Genomic DNA, 26221 nt, shown 5'->3' on the forward strand with positions numbered 1-26221 from the left:
TGAAATAGGAAGAAAAGGTCCAAAAGGGAAGGGGAAGGGAAAAGGTAGTGGAAGGAAAATATATGAGAAAAGGAAAAAAAGGAAACAAAGTCTTTGTAAATAGGGAGGGGCGGAGGGTGTGAAGGGAGGGCAGGGGAAGGGGGGGAAATAAGAACCGAGATGCATCATGAAAGATGCAAGATCCCAGTGATGAATGCCATCATATTATATGCCTACAATGTACCAATAAACTGAATGAATTAAAAAAAAAGAAAATGAACGAAGCAGGTGTGGTGTGTTTGCGGAGTGGAATTCTTCTCAGGCAGGAAAGCAAGGAGGGCCCGCCATTGCCCCAGCAGGCGGGAAAGGAGGACGAGAGCCCAGCGCTCAGGCGCCGCCCGCGGCCTCGGTCGTGCGTGGCGCCTGGCCTGAAGCGATTGCTCTCCAGAGGCCGAGGCGGCCCGAGGCGCACAGCAGCAGGCGGGGCTGGGCCTGGGGCTTGTTCCTGAGAGCGGGAGGGTCTGTCCCACCGCTGGGTAGAGCGATGCTGATAGCTGTGCGCTGTTTACTTCCCAAAGCTAGAAGGCGTTGCGAATTTTTATCACAGAGAAATGATAAACGCTCGAAGAGACACACGTGGTTAGGGATTTAAACATTAGGCAGTGCCTATGTGTGCTGGAGCATCACGTGGTCATCCACTGATATGTGCATTTTACGTTTTTGCGTATTACTTAAAAATAAATTTAATTTAAATTTAAAAGAAGCAGGAGACAGATTTCTTAAACAAACAGCAAAAATGTTTTACTTTAGAATATTACAACCTTTGGAGTCCGGGAAGAGTCTGGTCAAAGTGAAGGCTGCTGAAGTTTTTATAGCTTTGCACCAAACCTGACTTCGTGTGCATTACTGTAATTCTGAAGATGTATCTGGAGTTACCATACTTGGCTCTCCACTGTGAAGTAGAAGTGTTAAATCAGACTTATGACCGAGGTTATTTTAAAATCTAAATTTCGTCTGTAATTTGTCAGCAGGTTAGCTATTCTACATGGGTCTTATTTATGTGTTCAGTTCTATTTTGTCTTTTCCTGTTCTGTACAGCACCCCATTTTGTGATATAATTGCATGGTCTTGTTGTTGCTAATACTTTCAAGGAATTAATGGCAATGACACGATTCTTAACAGGCTTCCCACAAATTTTAATAACTTCCTCTTACCTTATTTAGTGTGTTCAAAAGCTGCCTTATAATTTATTTGCTTTTCTTCTATTCTGTTCTTTGTTCTTCTGATATTGGATTATTTTAGAGTGGGCAAGTGAAATTTTTGTTGAGTGGCTTGCCTGTATACTAATTTCTTTTGGAGAGTCTATAGTATGGAAATGACCATATTATCATATTAGTGAATGAATACATGCATGTCTTCATTAGTGTCCTTTTTTCCATTGTCTCAAATTATTTGCTGAATTTTGTTAGCTAAGTTGCAAAATAATTAATATTGTATTCTTGGTATAATGTCCTTTCTTCTTTTTTGAAGTTACCACTGTGTTTTCTTAGTGAAAAGAAAATAAAAATTTTTTTGCCAATAAATTTTTCATCTCAATATTTATTGCATGCTGTCTTGACAAGACTACGAGTATGTTAAAAATTCTACTCAACAGGCTGGTACCATGACCCCAAATTTTGCACATTTTTTTATGCCTGGATAAAACATGGTTTTCCTGGGGATAGTTTATAATACTTGGTGATGATATATGATAAGGGCTGGGTGTTTATATTCCCTGTGTCAGGGTTCCCTTAGGTCTATAATTAACACACTCACCAAGCATGATAGACTTCTCTGACAAATGTGCTCAGCCTTTTAGCTGAGTGGCCCAAGGATATGTTGTATTTTAATCTTCACCTGACTTCTACACTCACTTTTTTCAAACATTTTATTTGGCATTTATCACATGTAGTACCCTCCAATTCTTTTCATCCTTCTTGTTTTATTGATGAATAATGAGAATGTTAACACTGCTTATCTTGACTTGGGCAAATGAAGAGCGACTCGCCTAAGAGCCTCTTGCCTGAATCAACCGGATGGTTTTCCTGTGTTTGCTTCCAGTTTTAAGCTATGATTGCTTACACCTAACAGTAGCTATAAAATACACATTTGTAGGAAAGCCTCTAATCTCACAGTCAATGAAAGTAATCTTAGTCTGTGATATGACTATAAATGAAATTGTACTTTACAATGGCTAGTCTGATGCCCATGTAGGTTTTAAGGCCCAGGAAAACTCAAAAGCATTAGTTCAACAGGAATTTTATCTATGACAGCCAATTTTTTCCCCATTTCAATCACGGCTATGGTGAAAAATCTTAAAATATATTCATTCTCACAACTTTACTAGGTCAGCCATTTTTGTGAATGAATTCTCTTTCTAGAGAGATGAATTATGTAGTTATGGTGGAGATTTGGAGACTGAAATTATAATGATATGATAACCCTGTCGATATAGGAGAAACATAATTAAAAGAAGAATCCTAAAGCTATCCTTATTCTGAGGGTGCTGAGTAGTGATAAAATGTGAGACATGAGGAGGAGATGCCACATAAACGTAACAGAGGTACTGAGCTATATAACTCTTTATGGTAACTCCATCATGCAGAATATACAATACACACATGCATATACACACACGCTGTATGTGTATGTACAGACTTACATATATGGATATCGGAATAGCAGGTGTAATTCCAAAATAATTTCTATATGAAATAAGTAACCAAAATTGTTTCTTTAGTTATTGAAACAGTTATGATCTCTTAATATTCATATGCATATGGGTATATGTGAGTGCTCCTACTATATATGTTATGCAAGTAGATAAGCAAATACCCTTCCTTCACCAGCAAATGCGGAACCTTTAAAACATTTTTGGCTGACCAAGCACACTTCCTGGCAGCTTCAGCCCTTTAACACTGTTTAGGTCCAGCATATTCCTCCAGTTATTGAATTCTTTTCCTTTAAGAGAAGAATTGTTCTTGGTACTTATCCTCTAAACTTTCATGATGTTCGATGATTTTTCAGTAAGATTCCAATTAAGAGATATATTTTTGAGTTTTATCTTCCATTTTCAAAACCAAGATTCAGTCTGCTTAGTCACAGGGAATTGATATTTCCTTATTGTCAAAGATTCCCTGGGATAGATTCAACAACACATCCTTTTATTTTCTTTTATTACTTAAAGTGTTGTTGATAAGAAAAACACTAATTGAAATGATGAGACATTTTGGTTTGTGAGTTACCTCCCTCTTTAATATTAAGTAATTTTAACTCTGCAAATACTTTTGTAGCATTTGTTGTTTCAATATAACATTTTTATACCCTCTCTGGGATACAGTAAACATTTACATAAAATATAAAAGTTTAGAAATGTACATTTAGGGGCAGGGATTTAGCTCAGTGGTGCTGCCACCTGCCTCATGCAAGGTCCCGAGTTCGATCCCCGGTACCAAAAAACAAAATGTATATTTTAAAAAGACCTAAGTGGCAAAATCTCCGTATTTACCTGGAGATACTAACTAGCCTTGAGTAAGCATTTTCTAAGTAAAATACATGCTCCTTGTATTCTCTTAAGATTTTTTAAGGGATATTACTAAATGTAAGCAGAAATACACAGCATAACTTGGCCATTGTTAGTATTATTAAAATGGTACAATTTGTGGAGACTTGTGGGTAAAATCAGCCCTGCTGTATAAATACTGCCTCTGGCAACTTTGGCCCTGACCTGAGATTGATTTTCAACAGTTTCTGTGCTGTGTTGGTACTTACATGAGGGTATGTGTAAGTGTATGAGCCCATCTCCAAATTCCAAGTTCACAAGATATCTTGGCTTTGCTTTTCAATGCAGAAAAGAAAATTGTTCTAAGATAAAAATAATAGAAATACCATCTAACAAAAATTTTGTGATTACTTCAAAAAACTTTGTACTTTCTTAAATTCTATTTCAGTTCACCTTTTGTACGTTTTAAGAAGTAATTGCAGTACTTCTCTAGAAGCCTTAAGTATCATTAATCACATGAATCCATCAAACAGATTTTATACAATTTTAAATTTTTCTTATGCACCTTCAGAATCTTTTGACTAATATTGTAAATTGAACTTTGACTAAATATTAGTATGTTGCATAGTAAAAATATATGCAAGCAAAAGACCTGGGTTGGAGGTTGGCTTCACCGTTTCCTAGCCATTGGAGTAGAGAGAGGAGGTAACTTCAGCCACCGAATTTAGTCTTCTCATTGGAAAATGCTAATCAAAGTATGTGATTCACAAGATGGTTAGGAGAATTAAATAATATGTATACTATCTTAGCTATGTACTATTTGTGATTTTTGGATAGTAGAATATTTAAGGCTTTGTTCTCGTTATTGCTAGTAATTCGGTGCTAGCCCACTTCTGCTTTCTGTCCTGGGTATCTAAGGAGAATGAATCTATGTAATTATGTGAGCAGATATTGGGCTAGACCCTGCATAAGAGGGGCAGGAACACAGTGGGGAGCTGTGGTTATAATAGTGAGGGGCGCCTTTCACATACGAGTGCCCCAGCTAGTGAAAAAACAGCCCTGGCTGAGCTGAGCCTGAAGCTCTTGTGTTAGGGGATTAAACTTGAAAGAAGGACTATGCATTTGCATCAGAAAGTCAGTCCTGTTGGACCACTTGTAACAATCACAAATCTGTTTCTGTTTTGTCCACTCATGTTGAAAATTACTTTTTATACTAACAGTTCTGTAAAAATTGTTCAAAATATTTCAAGGAGACTAAGGACAGCTGTTTGGCACACTTTAGGTATTGATAATAAATATGCTTGATCACTGTTGATGGAAAACAGCAGTCCTGGGTTGAGCTTAAACAGCCCACCTTAGGATGCTACAGCTGTAAATCTCCCCTGGGAGTCGAGTTGTGTAACATCATGTGAAATCAAACACTAGCAGCTTTAAAAATAATAACCAAAAGGGTAAGTAGCTTACTTTTATCACCTTTCCTATCTCAGCCTACAGCTTGTGTGATCATTTAAATAAAGAGACTGGCAGAGTATTTGAAATTGATTGGTAATTTAGGAACTGACACACAATTCTAAAAGCAGTGCGATTTCTTGAATAACTCTGAAATATCTTTCATTTAGAAAAGCAAAAAAATGATAACATAAGAAGAGAAATAAAAAACAACACAAAGAAAAATAATCAGTTGTCTAAAAGTATGTACAGGATGATAAAATACTTCAGTGACTGTTACTATTCAGCTGAGGTGGAATACGCAGATTTAGTGTATGAAATTTTTATTCAAATGATGTTTTAAAAGTGTCAAGTTAATTCTTACAGTCTTTGAAAACTTTGTGAAGTTAACAAATTGTCTAACATTTGCCTCTTATTGCTGATGACTTTAACATAACTTTGTCAATTCTGAGAGAATTTCACAAAGAGGTTTTGGCTGTCCTGACACTTAGCAGGGCTGGTATTTATTTTTTCTTGTTAGTCAATCATTTTGTTCCCTCTGAGTCACATTAATGGTTGATGTTTATCCAAAAGATAAACAGCCTGTGAGAAAAATAAGCAAAGTGTTTTAATTTAAACAGTTTTTTACAGGTACTCATTTACATCAATTAAAAATTTCTGCACAAATTATTTTCCTTGAAGCTACAGGGTATGTAGAAGCATTATCTACCAGAGAGATACAGCATTTAAGTAACTAGTTTAACAACTCTCAGCTGTTGGGTGTGGTGGTACATGGCCATAATCCCAGCTCTTGGGGGGTTTAGGCAGGAGAATCACAAGTTCAAGCTCAGCTTAGGCAATTTAGGGAGATCCTGTCTGGAAAAACATAAAACAAAAAACAATCATCCTAGTCCTCGCATCTCCTGAGTGCTCATAGGTGGAGGGTAATTTGTAAGATTTAGGCATCAAACACTTTAGTATCTTTCGTTTTTCTGAATATTTTAAGATGGTTCAAACAGAAATCCCTATGTGATGCAGAATATTTTTCAAAAGCTTGCATGGATGAATGAGGAAAGAAGGCACAGTTAGGGAGTGCTCAGAAAGCAGAGATCACTGTAGTCTCAGTTGGGGCGGGTCTCAGAACACTACCTGGGCTGAGTCACCAGCTCCCAGTCCCTACTTCCTTGCTGTCTTCACTTGGATGGTCATCAAGAATTCCTGGCTTGTGTCTGAAATGCGTCTTGGATTTCCCTCCCAGTGACAGGGTTTTCTGCATCGTGATGAATGGTACCAGTGTGGCCACCAAGCCCTGGCCCGTGGAGCATGCTTTGTTTCTCCTTCCCACCCGTGCTCCAGCATCGCCCATCCAGCCCCTAGCCCGGTCGGTATGGTCTCACTGACTCACTGCCACTGCCCTGTCCAGAGGGCCTCTCCTCGCTCGGCCTCTCCGCTGAAGACGGCAGGGCTTCCCTTCTCTCTCAGTGCCCTCCCTGTGCCGTCAGCACAGTGGCAGTGATCGTCCTTCAAATGCTTCTAAACGCCACTGACCACAGCACTTTCTCTTACCCCGCCTGCATTTGGATCTATGACATTGTTTGAAATTTGTACTTATCTTGTATAATTCTTATTATTAGTTGTTTATTAATTTTTGACACTGGTCTATCAAATCCATCAAAGAGGAGGAACTTGCCTACATGTTTTTAAGCATTGTATGTCCAGTTACTCCTGAACTGAAAGCCAGGCATAGAATACATTTGCAATACATCATCACTGAGGAGTAGAACGCACATAGGTGTTGGGGTTATAGTTTTCGTTCAGGGAAGCTGGAGTATAGAGGCTGGCACAGGAATGTGAAAGGGAGACCTTTGGTCTGGGAAACAGAATAACTCAGTTTTCCTTGGCTCTAATAAAAGTTCACACAATAATAAGAAACAAAACAGACTAGTTGGGGCAGTTTGGGTTTTAAAGACACAGAGGAGTTGTTTATACCTAACTGTGCATCATCAGCGCAGAGCCTGCAGGTCATGGTAAGTGGACGAGCATGGCGTGAGAGGCAAGCCCTGCAGAAAAGCGGGACAGGAAGGCTGAGCTCACTGTCAGGGACCTGAATTCCAGTTCTGCTGCTTCCTCACTGCATGGCCTTCTCCATTCTTTGCTCCCATGTCTTCTTATGTAAAATGGGTATAACAGTTTTAATATTTCATAGTTTTTATAAAGGTTAAATAAATCAATATGCATAAAGTGCTCAAAATTAAACCTCATGTGTACTAAATATTAGCTAGATTCATTTCACATTTAGCTGCAGGCAAAAGTTCTTGTCTGTTGTCTGTACTCTCATAAAATATCTACACGTTCAAAATGAAGCCATAAGGAAAAATCAACCTGAGCGAGTATCTTCCAGATTAAAGACACTTTCAGCTGATGACAATCTGTTGAGTGAACTTAGAGATTTTCAGAGTTTTGCCCTCATCCTTGCTGCTGCCTGCCCGAGGGAGAAAAGCACATTTGATACCTGTGATGTGGGAAGCAAACAGAGGGTGACTGGGTGGAAAGGGTCTCAGACTCATCAGGGCATCAGAAAGACGTCCTTGAGCCTAAGAGAGAGCCCCAAATCTCAGGGGAGCTGGACTGCTTGGGTACCTCCACTGTCTGCCACTGGCCAGGAGTAGCGCCTGGACGTGTGGCTCCCATGGGAACGCTGTGCTGGATGCAGAGATAGAACCAACCTCAAGGCTACCCATCAGCTACGTCCCACGTCACAAGAGATCTGTGAGGGGTGCATTTTCACGGCTGCCACCCTGCCCGGACGTACATCGAGACTTCTGAGTAAGAGCCAAGGAGACTGAGAAGGACCCAGGCCTGCTGTCTGCACAAACTTCAACTCAGATGCAAATCTGCATTCAGAAAAGGCCATTCGCCTAGAAGGATGCTTCAGTGGTGCCAAGCATTCCCAGGGAGAAAGAGTGAGCAGTATCTCCAGAAGAAAATGGGGACGGCCTTTCACTTCTACAGGGGGATATTCAGCACCAGCAACGGACAGTTTTAATAGGAGCAATAGAAAATGAGAGACCCTAAGGAGATTGAAAAGCAGCATTAAAAAAGAGCAGAGAATGATATAAGAGCTCTTTAAGAATTTAAATTTCAATAGATAAACTTAGGAATCATCATTCTTGAGTGTTGTCTCTTACATGATCGGTCTTTGCTATTAACACTTAAAGGTTCATCAACTTAGACTATGGCTGTTTCATTTCCTGACTTTTTTCATTTTTAAAAATGTTCTGCCTTTGTACTCAAATGACCCCTTCTGAGAATTATCTTCTTGCATCACATTCGTCAGCATTGGGCAGCTGAATTCTGACCCTGCCTTTTTCTTTGGAGCAATCAAAAGATGCTGATTTTTCCACCTCTGTAGGTGAACGGCTATCTTTAACAGGGTGCTTAAATAATTCTTTCTTTATCCTTGAACTACTATGGGTAAACCAAGACTGAACTTCCGCAAAATTTTCGAAGTACTGTTTAATCACAGATTGAATTTTATAACTTATTTCAGGTAAATGTTCATGTAAATAATATTGGACACACCTGGAGGCTCATCTGTTGCATCTTATTCATCTTGATCTACTTCTCATGCATATCATCTTCTTTAACATTTCTTTAAAATCTTGGTTTTGCCAACCGTCACTTATGTTGCTCATCTCAAGACATTTTATCTATTGCAAGTAATTTTTGAGTCACATTGAGTTTAGTCATTTATTATTAATTTTGCAATAACTTTTTTGCCCTTAATATTTTTAAAAATATTAAACTTATTCTGGGCTTTAGCATTGCAATTCTGAGGTCCTATTTAATTTAATTCATGCCATTACTAACTATTTACAGTATGAAAGAGTTGTAAGGAATAACCTTCTGTTCATTGATTTATATTTTCCTAAGATTGGGTTCTTTTAATGAATCTTTTTTTTTGGTACCAGGGATCAAACTTGGATCCTTGAGCTTGCAAGGCAAGTGACAGAACCACTGAACTAAATCCCTGGCCCTTTTTAATGAATCTGTTAATGAATCCTTATACCAAAGGGTAGAAGAGATTGCTGAAGAAACTGAAGAATGAACAATAGGAGTGACTCTATTTGATTGAAATGAACCCCCTGGGGCTATCTACTTATTTAAGAAGAGTTTATGAAACCTGTCTTGATCTACTCAGGGTACTATAACAAAATGGCTTAGACTGGGTCATTTATTAACAATACAAATTTATTTCTTACAGTTCTGGAGGCTGGCAAGTTCAAGATCAAAGGCCAGAAGCTTTGGTGTCTTATGAGTATTCCTGTACTCCAATTATTTAATATCTTAATTTATTTACTTAACTTATTTTAATATTTACTTATTTACATATAATTAATATTTACTTAATTTATTTTAATCATATTTTACAAAATTGACTAGTTTTGATTAGTCATTGATTAGTTTGCTATGCATTTGTAAAACATTTCAGAGACATCATTTCTAGTGATTTTTTTGTACTATTTTAACAATCATCACAGACCAGTCCTGTGTGGTGAAAATCGATTTTTCTTATTTTATCATACTATTTTCTTTCTTATGAAAGTTTGTCTATCCTATTTCTTCTCAGTACATTTTATCACACCCTTTTACTTAATTGAGGCATAATCCGAATAAATCATTAAAAAAACATAGAAGTGCTGGCAGGCCATGGAATAAAAGCTACTTGCTCTAGGGATCAGTTAATTTACCCTAAATAAATAATGTAAGGAAAGAGTCCTCACTAATAAATTTTCACATTTTTTAAGAGCATTTAAAAGTAAAATATCTAAATAAAATTTAAGTACAGTTTATAGAATTAAAATAGAAAAAAACGTGGAAAGATGTTAGCTTTTTCAAATTTGTACTTTTTGCATAAGGAAATAATTGAATTATTTCCACAATTTTTACTTCTTTTTCTAATTGATGAAATCAAGCATTTTAGATTGGCATTCTACTTGTAACCTGTATGATACTTTCTTCTTTTTTAGTGTAGGCTCATTTTCTGCTTGTAACAAAAAAGCATAGGTAGCAAAAGTCTGGCTTTTGCATCTATTCGTCTTAACTAACTAGAGGTAGGAGGAGCAATCCCTGTTTGTCCCATACACAACAGTTCCAGGAAAAGTGCTCGGTTGCCCAGCTGGGGACTGGCACTTATCTCTTCTCCTATCAACAACAAATGTTCAAGTTGATTTTCCCTTTATGTCTTGAGGTCCTCGTTCATCCAGCCATGTTTGAAAATGAAGGTCAAGGTAAGTATTCCAGATGGTGGTGCGTGGATTCTCTCTCTTGTTGCATGGGAAGATATGTTTCCTTTGGATTCTCCACCATTGAGAGGTCTGGCTCGGTCCACAGGTCCACGTGGCTTCCTGGTCGGCATCACTTTTAGTGTAGGTAGTGGGGGAGCAGAAGAGTGGACTGAGGTTTCCGAGAACAGCAGAGTTGTCCCCAAATTCTTCTGTAAAGAATATCTTTCCCTTCTACTGCCAATCCCTTCTTCAAGTGTTCTGGGTTGACATTCTGTCTAGTTTTTGTTATTCTTTAACACAGTGCTACCTGGTTCTATTTATTCGGCATGTGGTAGTATCTTATCACACATATACGTACCATACATTTGATCTAAGGTTGATAGTCAAAATATTTAAAATTCAGGTTGCATAGGAAAATGAGGCATGGAGTTGATATTAGTATCAGACTCTGGCAACTGATGGTGGAGCAGTTTTATGCTCCATTCTGTTTCAGTTGCAAAAGAATCTTGGGAAGGAAAGTATGGAAAAGTGCACATTAAAATTAGCATTGTAATCATGTGTAGTCTTTCTCAGTGTCTTGCTTCATGTTTGCATTAAATGAGGGGAACAAACGAAAACCCAAGTGCCCAACACGATTATAGTTAGAGGAGAGATCATAAAGCCAACCTTCTGGCCCTCTGTGTTATTTTCACATTTTCCCTTTCTAAGCTTTTAAATTCTATGTATCTGATGGAAAAATACAATGTTAGAATAAAGTGATTTTAATGAAATTAATTACCTTTTAGTTATGGCTAAAACTGAGGGATGATCTGATAGGATTAATGATGTGTTGTGAAATCCTCCTTTGGAAAAAAAATTAAAAATACACATTTTAAGTGTAATAAGTACGTATGTTTCAGACCTGTCCATAAATCATTGAAATAGTCTCGTTCAGAAGCCCTCAGATGCTGCACAGCACACCCCTTCTTTCATTCTGTCCCTCATAACAGCTAGCAAATATCTTCATGCAAAATGGTCACAGCTATAGGACAATTCTAAATGTACAGATTGGGTTGAGAAATAAACCAAATGAAAGTAACACATTTTCATGACCAGGGTGTATCTTATCACAATAGAATCAATTTCTCTTTCCTGTCATTGTATTATGATTATTCTCCTTTCAATTTATATTCTTAGTCGAAATATGATTACATTTATAAAATGTCACAGAAATCAGGTTCTAGCTTAGGCGGTTAACTGAAGTTAGCTTTCACACATTCCTGTTTAGCCTGCACTGATACAGAGTTGACTTGCTTGTGGAAGACCATGACTGCGATGATTTTAATAACAGCAGAGCGAAAGAAATGCTAGTGACTCATTAGACTTTGGAAAACTGTCCTCAGTGACTGTTGAACGTTCCTTGCTCCCCCACATCCCACTGATGTGGCAAAGAAATCAGTGCACTGGAATTTCCCACAAGAATAGTTTTGATTAAACTCCCCAAAGCTTTTATGCTCTTGGCCTACTCTTTTATACTAATGATTTACTTAAAGATATTTTGAGAACTCTGCCTGCCACATTACAGTCTTTTCAATGAAAATATAGGAGTTTTTTTTCTTAGTACTATATGGATAGTTGGGTTTCTGAAAAAAATTTTTTGTTAACCTCAGGACAATAGAATCATGAAGCTGATGAAATCCCTGCTCTGAAATGGCGATGGAAAAACTCAGAGCCAAGCATGAGCCCAGATAGATATTCTAATGGAAGAAGACAGGCAAAAAACAGGATAAGGAATAAAATGTGTTGTAAAACAGACTGTGAAAAGCTCTATGGAAAAAATGAAAATAGAGGGTGGGGAGGGCTGTGGACATGGATGCAGAAGAGGATGTCCCAGGAAAGGTGACCCACGTCTGAGAGACACGAAGAGGCCCCGGGGGCCGAGGTAGCTCCAGGTATGAGTGGGCCCAGTACGGTCCCCATGATGCAAAGGGCGGAGGTGAGGCCTTGGTGTTGCAGAAGCAGGAAGAGTCTGTGTCTGTGGTGGGAAAGGGACTAGGTCAGTTGGAGGTGAGGACCAGGTCTTGCATGCCCTTCTAGATCATCAAAGGGGTGGAGGTGGCTTTCACTTTTGTATTTGAGGCGGGAGGAACACCCGTGGAAAGGTTTCAGTGTGTGATCCTCATCATCTGAAATGTTTCACAAAGAATCAGATCTGGCTGATCTGTTGAGTAAGAAAAGTCCTGGCAGGGCAGAAAGGATGAAAACTTGAAAGCCTGGTTAAAATGTAGTGCAAAGAAGAGTCTAAGAACCGGGCATGATGACACATGCTTGTATCCTGGCACTCAGGAGGCTGAGGCAGGAGTAACACTGGGGCCAACATGGTTACATAATGAGTTCATAGCCAATCTAGACTACAAAACAGAACAAAGCAAACAAACAAAATCACTTAAGAATATCTAGTGGCTATGACCAGAAGAGCCACTAAGGGTGAGAGTGGTTGGAGTCAAAGGATGAACACACAGGATGTGTCCAACAGGATTGGACATGGGGTGGAAGTGAAGCAAGGAAGACCCAGGACTTCACTGTGAACAACTGGAAGGATGGAGCTGCTGGAAATCAGCTTGAAGAATGCTGATGCTGAGAGACTGGAGATTTGCTGTGAGGGCGTACAGTTGGCCTCTGCTCTTTTCAAGCGTGAGATGGCTACAGATATCCAAGGAGAGATGTCAAGCAAATTCATCATTGTGCCATATTTCCTGTATATGCAAGTATATTTTTAAAACTCCACTGGAACAGAAAGATCGGAAGGTTCTATTTCAGCTAACGAGGTATATTTTTCTCATGAGCCGTCTAGCTGTTTCGCTGCCTTCACTGTTCTGTGCTCTGGGCCTTGGCTTCTACTTGATTCATTCAAAGGCTTGGTTTACTGTTCATATGGAAAATGGAAATCAGCAATCTTTTCAGGGTTGGGAAGCCTGAGAATTACCATAGGTTTCTCCCTCCCCAAAAAACAAACTGAACCTTCCACTTAAAAATGAAGACACAAGCATGTATTACTATGGAGGAACTTCTGTATGAAAGAGCGGGGTCGAAGCAAGAGGGTTGCAGGTGGCAGGTCTGCAGGACCCTTTCCCACACAGCTTGGCTGGGTGAGGCTGTCAAGGGAGGAGAGATAAGGTGGAGTGCTCTCAACTTAGCAACAGCTCGGAAAGAATTGTCAATAAATGCTGCAGGCTGCAATGGGGCCAGAGGATGGGATGCATGCGATAACACTGTACAATTGAAGCAGCACTTTGGTATCTAATCTGGGGATTATAGGAGATCTGGGGGTTCACACCCCTGATACCGTGTCAGAGTGGAATTTATAGCTCTTCTCCACTGATATTAGTAACAGTCACAGATTAGGGGAGGCAAACCGTGATGCGGTGTGCTGCTTCATGCCTGTGAGAAAGCGTGGAAGCATGTCCTTTCTGTGGGGGGACCCACCACCCAAATGTGTTGTAGTAGAAATAAAAGCATCTGGTTCCCACTATCACCATGTTCTGTATACATATTTCCAACGATCTAGCTCCTTGATAATGGTCTTTGGTAAATTCATTTAAGAAAAGTCTGGCCCCACACCAGCAGTTCCCTGAACAACAGTGGTTTTACATCTGAGACAGCGATTCTGTACCCAGGTTTACAGAGTTAGCATAATGTTGAGACAATTTGCATGTAGTTCATAATAAACAAAGAGGAAATTCCAGGAAGGGTTTTACTGCTTCACAAATAGCCGGTCAAGAACCCGGGAGGGCAGGCAAGGAGGTACCCAAAGGAGAGGGAAGCTGGAGAGTGAAGAGGGGAGCGGGGAGAGGAATGGAGTGTGAGAGATTACAAATTGGAAACAGAAGCCGGGATGGGAAAATGCCATTTCAGAAAATAATCTTTTAAATTCTGTCTTTAAGTCATGCCTAGAAGCTGTCCGAACTACAGCCAGTAATAAGATTATGTCTGATTCCCAATCCCCGTGCTGTCAGGCTTGGTTAGTGTGATGCCTCTAATGGATTTGGTGTGGTTACTTCTTGTTTTGTAGCAGCAGCAGGAATCCTCTCCAATAAGCATGAATTATTTACAGGTTTTTTTTTTTTTTGGTTGCCGAATTTGCCTGGAAATTTCAAAGCGAATATTTTTACTTTATAATTTTTTGCCCAACTGGCAAATACAGCCCCTTCAGCAGAAACCAAAATCACTGTACACAGCCAGTAATTCTCTCTTGTGAGCAATGCAAAAGATTCAGTTGTTATTCTAACGTCGTGTCAGCAAAAGAGAAACTTCACTCATTTCCCTCGTATAGACATATCGCTTCCTGGCATTAATCATGTTAACAGTTCACAATACTGGTGATAGTGGAACTAACTTCAAGACCGTGAGGTTACATTTGGAAACGGAATGTGCTGTCTCTCAAGTCTTTAACACCATCTTCCTCTCATTTCTTCATTTTATCCCCAGAAATATTTATAGTTTAAACATAAATATTTAAACATAAAAAGAAAAGAGATTTCTAACTAAAGCATGTGACATCGACGTTAATTTTTGAGCTAAGGATTTTGTTAATTCTTTTGTATTGTTATTCAATGGGGATTTTGGGGAATGTCGTTCTAGGGATTTAACCCAGGGTTTTGAGCTGGCTAGCCAAGCATTCTACCACTGAGCTATGTCCCAACCCTCTTCATTTTTTGTCTTGCTAAATTGCCCAGCCTGGCCTTGAACTCCTGCCTTAGCCTCCAACGTAGGTGAGCTGACACGTGTGCACCCCCATGCAGGGTGGAAAAATGTTTTTATCCTTTCATTTCCTAAGGATGCTCACATGACTAGTTGGCAAATATTGCTGTTTTCCAAATGGTCTGCACTTTACAGTGTTGATGTTGTTAATAATTCTAATCATTATTAGCTTGAGAGCTCCATAAGTGAATGGTTTGCTAATTTTATGGGTTTTATTCTTGGAAATGAAAATTCAGTCCTGGGTTGAAGATAAATGGAGAAAATAAAATCCACACCCCTTAGTGGATAGAAGTTTTGGGATATTTTCTGTGTTGTCTCTCTTGGATCTGCGTACAGAGAGTGCTTGCAGGACCTAACATCAGCTGAGGTGCAAGTGGAGATAATTTCCAATACTTTTGCTGTTATCTTTACTGCTGTACAGGATACATTTTGGTAGAAAGCAACCAAAGAATTAAAAGAATCCAGGGACCCAAACTAACAGGAAATGTACTGGGGAACTCCTCTCTGATGCAAACTGTGATTATCATCTGGAGTGTTCTGGCAGGATTTCGTAGCGAAATAGCTTTGAACATTCCACTCCTCTCTGCACAGACTCTTGGAACTTCAGTCTTCGGCCCTGTAAATCTGTAGTGTCCTTTTTTGTCAATAGGCACACGGAAAGCCTTAAAAGCACACATTTATTTCATTTAGGAGGAATTAAACCCAGACTTAAAGCTCTTGTCTCAGCCACTGCTGTTGGCTTGCTTTGGAACAATGCTGTGCTGCTGCTGGCCCCAGGAAACATTGTAACATGTGTTGGCAATCTTGCAAACTAAATTTAGAGTCCCTTAGATTCAGTGTCAGGATATTTATTGGGAGTAAAGCATGCCTTGAGCCTTCTCTCTGGGTTGACGTTGAGGCACTTCGAGGGTGAATTTTCTTGCCCGTCCTTGATGATGTTTAATGCAGAGCTAATCACTTCCTTGGACACCAGCTGAGGACAAGGCACTGTGAACACCCACCTGCCTTAGTCGTGACTTCCAACTAGGCAACTGGGGCCCCTATTTTCTGGGTGGCCTTCATCTCTGCAAATCAAAATTACCTTAAGACAACAGGAAGAAGAAAAAATCAAAGAGTGGAAGTTTTATTTGTGACATCTTGCTGCACGCTGTTTTAAACACATTTACTATGCTCTGAATTACTCTTAGAAACAATTTCTACTTCTTATAGCATGGAAACATAAATCAAACATGGCAAAAGTGGAAAATCTGTGTTGTTCAGTACTGTTGAGTTTACTTATCCCACTTAACAAAGACCAGTGGTGTGATAGTAAGTGTTTAGAGGCTGGCTGAAAGAAAAAAAACAAACTTTACATCATTTCCAGATTTATGGAACATCAATAAGGGGTCCCCACAGGCCGGGCCGCTCTCCTGCGGTCACCGCCTGTGCTCCGCCTCCAGTCAGATCAGGGCAGCACTGGATGCTCAGGGTGCTGGCTCGCACCCTGCTGGAACTGAGCTCACAATCGCCCAATCATCCCCTGCTCCTGCCTTTGGAACACTCTCTTCCATGAAACAGGTTGCTCCTCCCAGAAAGACTGATGATCCCTGGTATAAACAACCCCACGATCCCTTCCGTTCTAACAGCCTGGTGCCAATTGGTCTTCGGTACTCCTGACGTTTGTACGATAGGCTCTATCTCCTGCTGATCCCGCGTAACAGTGGAATGGGGAGGGGGGCGTTGTTCTGGGTTTTCTTTTTGTTGTTATTTTAAAAACTGTATTAAATGATGCCGTCCCTCAAGGGATTGTAAAAGTGCTCCCTATTAAAAAGGACTGTTTGGAACAACCAGTTCTTTACATTATAATATAGGATTTTGGAATTTGGGAGCTGAGAGGACTTTTGAGAATTTCTGGTTTAATAACTTTATGTTGGAAAAACTGAGGTCCAGACAAAAAGGGATTTTGTTTTCTAAGTTCCAGCGGCAGCAATACGACTCCAACCATCAGGACTCAACGAACCTAAGCTCACTGTTCTTTTCATTTGCCTACTCTCGTTTCTGGGTTACTGGCTCACACAGATTATTTTGAGTGCCTCGGGTTTTCCTTGGTCTTGACAGAGGTAGTTTGCTGCTTAGTTGTTACAATCAAGTGTGAGATCTCAAGAGAAGTGAGGCATGAGTCAGGAAATGGCTTCTCTTGTACTTAGTGAGCAAGATAATGACTACAATCTTAAAAAGAAGAGGTGAAGCCCAGAGAAAGAGCATGCGCCCTAAGAACTACGATGTTCTCCACCCCATCACTACAGATCTCAGCCGAACATGTGCCTGAACCGCGTACATCTGGCCACACACTTTTGATCCTCTATGACTTGAATTAGAACATCACTCTACATGTCAGTCAGCTGGCATTTCCAATAGCTGTCACTTCCCTGGATAAATGTACTACAAGGTTAGTTCCAAGTCAGTTTCATCACATTACTTTTCTGCTTAAAACAGACAACAAAAAGGGCTGCCCTCTTCCCAACCTGATAAACCCAAAGCTGCCCAGATTAAACTCCTTCGACAGGAATTGAACATGTTTTGCCCCCCATCTTTAGTGCAGCACAGTCCCCAGCCCAGGAGGCATCAATGATCGCTTTTGTGCTGTACCTTGTGCCCCGTGCGTGGAAGCAACCGGAAACCCCACTGTGTACCTGCAGAGATAAACAACTTTCCCAGGAGCCCCAGCTAGGCAGTAGCAGCACCGGGACTTGGACTCGGTTCTCCAGATTGAACTGTAACCGCCTCACCCCTGCTACCTTGTTGAGTATTTCTGACAGCCTGGCTCTCCAGAGTCTGGTGTCAGTCCCTCCCCTACATTCACATTCTCCAAGTCTCTGGCTGCATCTTGATTTTAGGCACCCTAGTCCTCTCAATATGACCAACGGGGCTCTAGAAATCCTCTATGCTTTTGCCAAAATTGTTCCCTTTGCCTCTGCCATTGGATTTCCCCTTTACGTTCACCAATCTCTTAACCTTTCTCCAAAGCCTTTCTGTGTTCCTTGGCTTCCCCTTTCCCTTCAGGGTGCTCCCTTCTCCTGGACCTCACAGCCTGCTTGTGTTTCTGGATTCTCTCTGCCTATCAGGCCTCCCTGAGCAGCGGAGAGTTTAGATCACTTTGAATGAGGACAAAGCGTTGGGTATCTTTTTATTATCCTGTGTAATCTGCATGGCACTCTAAGAGGTAATCAAGTGTGTGGTGAATATTTAAATGTTTTAAAAATGTATTAGAGTAAAAAAGACCACATTGCCACAAATGCCCCTCAAAACACTCACTTACTTCAAATGCACTTATCCCATCGTTCTTGCCACTTTCTGTAGCAGCTCTGGAGTCCTCTTTTGTGAGTATCTTTACAATGTGTAATCACAAATATGGTGAATGCATCTTCTGAGTGCCATCCAACAGAAAGGCAGCTGGAAAAACATGATGCTGTGTCCTCTTCCACCTTAGTCACCAGATCTGGCACTGTGCTATTCCTGACTCTTCCAAGGTGAAAATGACCACAAAAGTCAGTGTTTGGAATTGATTCAGGACATCAAGGCAGCCAGGACAGCACACAAAAGACACTCCTAAAAGAGGACTTCCAGAACTTCTTCAGAAAGTGACAAGAACGATGGGATAAGTGAGTTTGAAGTAAAAGGGACTATTTTGAGGGGGATTCACTACACTGTGTCTGTTACTGTAACACATTTAAAACATTTACACACACTGTATTTTTTTATCACAACTTCTATAACAATTTTTAGTCATATCTCAGTATATGTTGATGATAATTTTACCAGTTGTGGACATCTTTGCAAAGATTTTATCTGCACCTCAGAACTGAGATTCTGGAGAACACCACTGCATTTCAAAATGCCTTCAACCAGCTAAGTGATGTCTGAAGAGAATGCAGAGCATAATTCACCTCTGAAGAAAACTCTCCTGAGGACACAAGGCTGAACACTTCAGAATGAGGCAATAGTAGCAGAAAACCAATGGGCCTAGAGTGGCTAGCAGGCTAATGGGAACCAGCAGCCTGCTTTCTGAAGCACGCATGGATAAAAGCACACCAGGCAGGGAGTCCCGGGCTAATCCTTCCCTCTGCTCTGCTCTCGGCATAGGCCAGGCTTCCTCAGGAATAACTCGCCCAAGTCTGGGTCAGTCTCTTTCCATGGAAGCCATGAGGAAAAGACGCCAATGGTGGGGATTTAGACAACACAATAGAAAGGTATTAGGAAAGAAAAGCAGTCCAAAGTTGATTCAGGCTTCTGTCCTTGGACAAGTTGTAGTAATGATTTTGCAAACAATGGCTCTCACTCCAAGCCAGAATTAGTCTTTTCTGCAGGTACCTTGCATTGACAAGCACTGTGGTAGTTGTGCATATCTGATGGTCGGAAACTTCCAAATACATTCATCTCTAATGGCAACACTATGACTGGGTACAGAGGCGCCTCCTCGGCAAAGCAAGAGTGGGCTGCGAGGGTCCAGGGAGCTCCTGAGGCAAAGCCCACCCTTCCCACGTACCTCCAGGAAACCCTTGTCTCTTTTCCTTTGAGTTGCTGAATCAAACTGGTTTAGGCCCTTGAACCCACCGCACTGCATGACAAAGACAGGGTGTGGGAAGTGTGATGCTTTTGATCTGGGAGGGGCCTGTCTGAGTCCCGATCGGGATGATGATGAACATTAGTAACTGTGTGGGACCTAGGGATGCCTTTAGTTTCACGCCTTCTGGTATGAATCCTCTCTTCTTACAGTTTTAACTGACCTTTGTGGATTTGGCAACATTAGAGTCATTTCACACTCATTCCATCTGAGAGCAATATTTTGAGGTGCCGTTATTATACTTCTTTCACAGAAATTAAATATCTCTCAGTGAGAGGTCACAATAAATGCTTGATTTTATGATCTTCCTGCTGTGTTACTGAGCCACCAAAAATCTTTGACCAGGACATTGAATTTGATTTTAAGCACACTGGCTTTTTTCATAAGACTTGTACAAAATCTTCAGCAAACAAATGTGTGTGAAATGACTACATTGAAAGCCAGGAGTCTAATCAAGAGCAAAATACAGACGACTGAGACTTATGCTTTTACAAATAGAAAATATCTTGTGCAATGAAACAGGCTAATGCAGTATCTACATTATAGGGGTACTTATTAAGGAAAGCGATATGGTGGTATAGTGGGAAATCTTTAGGCCTCACATAATAATACAAGTTTGTAAAGTCTTTTATTATTAGCATCATTATTATAGGTTGTATTTTTAATGTGTGCCTTGTGGTCATCATTTCCTTTTCCTTGAGGTGTTGGACATTTCCCTCCAGTAGGCCTAATGGTGGAGTAACTTTACACGAACCCTCCCTAAATGGCTATCTCTTGACAAACTAATTTTTCACCAGCTAAAACTGCAGTCTGTTAAAAGTAAATGCATTCCTTCTCGGCTCCAATGGTGGATTCGGCTAGGATGACCCCTTGACATTTCACAGGCATTGATGAGGTGCCATCCCCTCTCTGGGAATCATCTAAACATTGATCCCAATGAACAGAGTGGAGGCCAAGATAAGCAGGGCGAAATGTGTTTATAGACATTTTAGATCCTTCAAACTGTATTACTGAAGGCTAAATACTTAAACTTCGAAAGGGCGGGGGGGCAGGGGGAAGCACTTCTTGCAAACCCAGTTAAATGCGCTTTTGAGTCCTTGACCCCCTAACTAGGGTGGTAAAATGCAAAGCGTGTTTGATTTCTGCTGTGTGGAGATGAAACTCTTCCTGACAGAGGTGGGATAATGGTGGGTTATACCAAATAAAAATCTCCTTTTGCTCATCTATATGCTGGCATATTTTAAAGAGATAAGTGTAAGTTTAAAATGTTATCACAGAACATAGACTCCACTAGATGCTTGCTTTGAGTTTTCTTAAATATTCTAAACCAGGTTTTAGATAAAAGACTAAAGTGATTTTTCTGTGAATGTAAGGACTTGGTTCTTGACAACCCATGCACCTAGTGAGTGTGCTGTAACATTTTACTCCTCTGGTGAACTACAGTTCTTAATTTCAGCCTATTTTTTGCTTACTTTTGGTAATAGAGAAGGCTCAAAATTGGAGATGTATTTTCTAACATGGAAAAGCAATAGCCTTGAACATATAAGCATATCTTTGTTATTAAGAAGTTATTTTATGGGCCTTAGCAGTAAGCCAGAAACTGTTCCTAGAATGTAACTACCACTCGGGTAAGGGTTTTTGACTCTTTGAATCATAACTTTGCTCTTATTGCCTGGCATGAGGCACATACTCAGTAAATACTTTTGAATGAGTAAAAATAGACTTAAGGCATGTTTATTGATCAGTCTAGGAAAGAGCATGTCTGCCCTAAGGGCTTCCTGGGCTAGGCAGTGTGTATAACCTTATTAATTCACGTGAGTTCATGAGAGTCTTTCTCACAGAGCCATTAAGTGTTCAAACCACATGAAGAACATTCCATCCACATCAAGCAAACTTTTGAGTATCATTTGCTTTTCCATGTCAGTTGAGAGGTTTAAAATGCTGCCATGTGGGGAAACTACTGTCCAGTGTTCAATAACCTCCTAAGTCATCATTTCCATTATAAATTAATGAGCTGGCCTTGAAATTTTAGTCAGTTGTTCCTAGACCTTGGATTAAAATGTCCCTCCCCGGGAGACAGTCTAATATACAGCAGTGCAATTCAGTAAACACTGCCTGGGGATTGAAAATGAATGCATTCCTTCTCTGCAAAGGGGAAATTGGATTGAAGCAAAATGAATACCTAACCCCAAATGTACCGTACACCGTCAGTGCCGTCATGTGGTGTAAAATGTGTAAGTGTGCACCAAAGAAGGATAGTGGAGCAGCTAAGGAAGTCTTTTCAGAGGAAGAAAATAAAACTAAATTGGACTGTAAGAATGAGGAGAGAATCACTGGAAAAGAAAATGCTGTGCATAAGAGATGCAAAAATAGGAAGATTACACAAAGGGCAGGGCAAGCAGATAGTAAAGCGTCTATGCTAGGAAAAATATACCCATGAAGGAGCTAAATAAAAACTTATCAGAAGTGAAAGGGTATGGGTAGAGGGCCTTAAGTAGCATCTTTGCTGACAAAGTTTTGAAAATTGCTATGCAGTTTTCCATTGCTGAGTCATGAACCACCTCATCATTTGGTGTCTCAAAATAATAATGTGTAATTACACCTCATGATTCTTCTGGTTGACCAGGGCTTGGCTGGGTGGCTCTTCTGCTGGTCTTACCTGAGGTCACTTGTGAGCCTATTGTCTAAAGGTGACCAGGACCATGTCATCTGTGTCAGCACCCATTGCCTTGGCAGGGGTGGCTGGAAGGCTGGGCTGAACTGAGATGATAGGAGGCCCTCGGCTCTTCATCTGTTCATTGCTATCCAAGGCGTGGTCTTCCTCCATACTTTCTCTACATGATCTCTCCATCAGGTTAGTTGGACTTATGAAACTATTAGATTCAGTGAGTTATTATATGAGGGGGTCAATGGCTCCCAGAAACGCAGGGGAAGAAGCTGCCAGGGCTTTTTAAGGAAATCTTATTTTAAAGACCCAAATTGGAATGATGTCATCCTTACCAAATGTATTGGTCGGGACCAGTCACAAGTTTAGCTCAGTGTCCTATGCGAAAACAGTAGGCCCAGAGCCATGACTATGGGGAAGCACATTGCTCATTTGGGGCTGCCTTTGCATTCCACATGATTTTTTAACTTTATCATTCTCATTAATATTATTATAATTGCAGCCCAAAACTCAACTAATGGACTCTTACTATGGATTTGCACAATCCTTAATACCTGACTTGTGTGAGCTAATCTAAATCTAGAGGAAAGTGGTATTATGATTCCAATTTTATGTATGAAGAAACTGAGGTCACAGAGAGATTAAGTGACTTGCTCAAGGTTACACTCAGAGCATGAGTCCAATCATCCTATTTTGTAGGTTGTACTCCTGAGTACAAAGCTTCTCTTTAGGAGATGTTAAATTCCACATATCTTTATTTATACACTAAAGTCCCCACTAAATTAAAAATAACAGAAAATATTTTAAAAAGATGTGTTATTCCTCGATATTGTTTAGGATTTTTCTCAAAATGCTCAATATATCCAACTTCATTTTTGGGGAAAGGGTCAGATACTAAATATCAAGATTGAGTGTGTTTAAGTTGAAGGGCTGTGGTGTTGTCCACCCTGTACAAGACTTATTGTCAAAAGTGCTAGGTTTTAAGTAGGCAAAATGGTATAGTCATTAGTTGTGTGCTGTGAACTGCCACTTAGCTCCTCTAAGTTTGCACAGAGCTATTCACCCTAAGTCACCATTGCTGTCAGCATATTTCCCAATCCATAAACTAAAGGGTGATCATTTTTAGTTCTCAGGGTTTTGAGAGCTGAAATGAACATGCAATGTTTTATATGCTCAAATAGTTTCATTTAATTACATTGATACCAGTGCAAGGTAGTGCTAACAGAGAAAAGTATTGCCAAATTGATGTTTTACAGTCACTGCTAAAAACCAGGCCCCAAATACCAACTTATCAGCCTAATGATCCTTCTGGCATAAGATATGTGTTAAGACATCGCAAAAAGTTGGATATTGACCGTGACAAAGATTTGAAAATGTAAGAAGCAGAAAAAGCAAATTTATTTCCTTTGAAAACAAATTTTACTCAGTTCATCTTAACCACTGCAGATGTCTGTGGCAGCCTATTCACCATCCCTTACCCAGTTTTCGCTCGTGCCCATTTCCTGGCAGGCATTCCCCTGGCCAGCGCTGGGCCGTGCAGCTCTCCCCAAGGATGGAGTCTTTCCACACTGCACCATCATGCGCAGCGTCACCTGCCAGGTATGACCGGGGGCACCTGGAATGTGGCTATTTCTGCTAATGAACTGAAGCTTTGATTTCCCAAATTTAAAAGCATTTTAGCTTAAAGGTAAGCAGCCACATGTGGCTGGTTGCCACTGTATTGGACAATGCCACACTGGGCACTGGGCCATACTCTGCTTCTCTTTGCGGAAGCCGTTCATGCTTTGCCTGTGACGGAGCTTGTTCATTCTCACTGTTTAACCTGACCCTTCTTGAGTTAAGGGCTGCTTACAAATGATGGAGAGGCCAGATGGCAGAAGGAGTGCTGGTAACCTCCCTCTCTGGGCATATGGAACTCAGACGTTTGAATCTAATTTTCCTCAAATATCAGCCCATGGAAAATTTTAAAAATTAAAATTAAAAACACATACTAACTGCATGCTCCATCCCATAATCATAGTTTGTAGACACATAAATGCTGTGTAATGGGTAGTGAAGGAGCCATTGTACCTAGTAAGGGGCCAGCATTAGAGTGGGAAAGCCCGTTCACTTCTGGGATCCAGACTATCTTATGTGATTTAATTTCCTAGCTTTGTCCCACTGAAAGTTAATTTTGTTATGCTCTTTTCATTTAACTTGTAAATTTCAGGGAACTGAAGCTACTACCTGTTTCTGGTCAGTGTAGATGTTAGCTTATTCCCTGAAGTGAACTTGGTAAGAGTTGTTTGGAAGATGTTCCAGGAATCCCTGAGTGAATGAGAAAATGACAGTGATAGTTTTGCATCAAATTCAAAGGCCGGGGCAACTCCACTAACGTCAGCCCAGCTGGCAGGGCAGCTGAAGCTGGCACAGCTGACTACATCTGAGCACTGGGGAATATGTTACAGCTGTACATGCAACAGAGGCACAAAACTCCTGGAGCCTTTGGGGTCAGTGCTCAGTGAGAGGAGCACAGGATGTGGAGCAGAAGCAACTGTGCTGTCTCTCACGTCTCAAACACAGAGGTCCAAACTGAGGACAAGCTGCTGGCCATGAACACTCTCAGCCTAGCGCAGTCTCATCTCCAGCCTTTCAAAGGTAGCACAGTGATGAATTAGAAAAATACTCTGACGTTAGTAAGAGCAGGCATAAATCCCTTTAATTTTTTATAGCATTTGCTCTAATACTACACATTTTCTCAACACTTCAGTTAAATGCATATATGCCAAAGCTATTATCAAAACAAAATATTATATTTTAGTTGACATAAAAATAAAGGTATTTTTATGCTAAATATCTAATTGGGAAATTATTCTTGGCAGCTGGCTGTTTTTCTGATCAAAGGGAATGAAAAAGGATAAAAGAATTTGCTTAATCGCTTTCCGAGGAAAGGAAACGGAGTCCTATTCTATGCGATTTGTTAACACAGAGGCTTATGGGATGATATGATATAATTGGAGGCATGAGCTAGGCTTCAATTCACACTTGATGCCGGGAGATCCCATGGCTTTCTCAGGTTTTTGTTCTGAGGATTTTGGAGAAGAGGTGTCACTTAAACTCTTAAGTGCTACCAGCTTGTTTGGGGAATGTCTGTCTGGAGGGATCTTCTGTCTCTGAATTCTTCAGTGCTGCTGTCATCGATTTGATAGCTTTATAGTGGTCCTCTAAAAATCTATAATCTAACAAAGGGCTGCAGCTGGGAAGATAAAAAATGCTTCTCATGTTATCTGTCACTTGTCTGTTTCCAAGATGTTTACACACGAGAGCTTTTTTTACTGAGTGTTCGAGTTCCCGTGAGTGTAGAAATGCCTTTCTAGAAAGATTAAAAATTAGCTTTAAGGAGCTGAGGGTTTGGGGATGGGATGGATGTGTGGGGACTGAACTTTCTGGTGCTGGGTACATGGGAAGTCTGAGGTAGGACCGGAGGGTCTGCAGATCTTGGTTCCAAGCCACCATCTTCTACTTGCCCTGCAGCTGAGAGGAGACTATTGACCTCCCTGTGCCCTCTCTAGGTCCTCAGTTTTCAAAGAGAAGAAAGCAATTCCGAGAAAACCAAAGCACTATCAGTAGTTATCCAACATCATACACTGGAGAGACTCTACAATTCATTAAAGCTTGGATTGGGTTACAAGAAGAAGACTAAATATAATGGCATTCAGTAAAACTTGTGTTGAAAATAAAAATATGGGCCTTGGATATACAGAAATAGAAGAATCCCAAAACTCTACAGATAGAATAAAGGTTAAATACATTTCATAAAGGCAAAATGAAACAGAAAAAGCTATAAAGACAAAAAATGTTAATATAAACAGGTATAATTCTTAGATTTTAAATTAAAATCATATGACATTTAAGGAAAGACCATTATTTACAGAAATACTATAGATCTTCAGAACTATGAAAAATTATCATTATTCTAAGTAAAATTTTGCTGTAAT

The sequence above is a fragment of the Heterocephalus glaber genome, unplaced genomic scaffold (assembly GCF_053883595.1).
Source record: "Heterocephalus glaber isolate CG9 unplaced genomic scaffold, H.glaber_assembly_v1.0 deba00001688, whole genome shotgun sequence".
NCBI lineage: Eukaryota > Metazoa > Chordata > Mammalia > Rodentia > Bathyergidae > Heterocephalus > Heterocephalus glaber.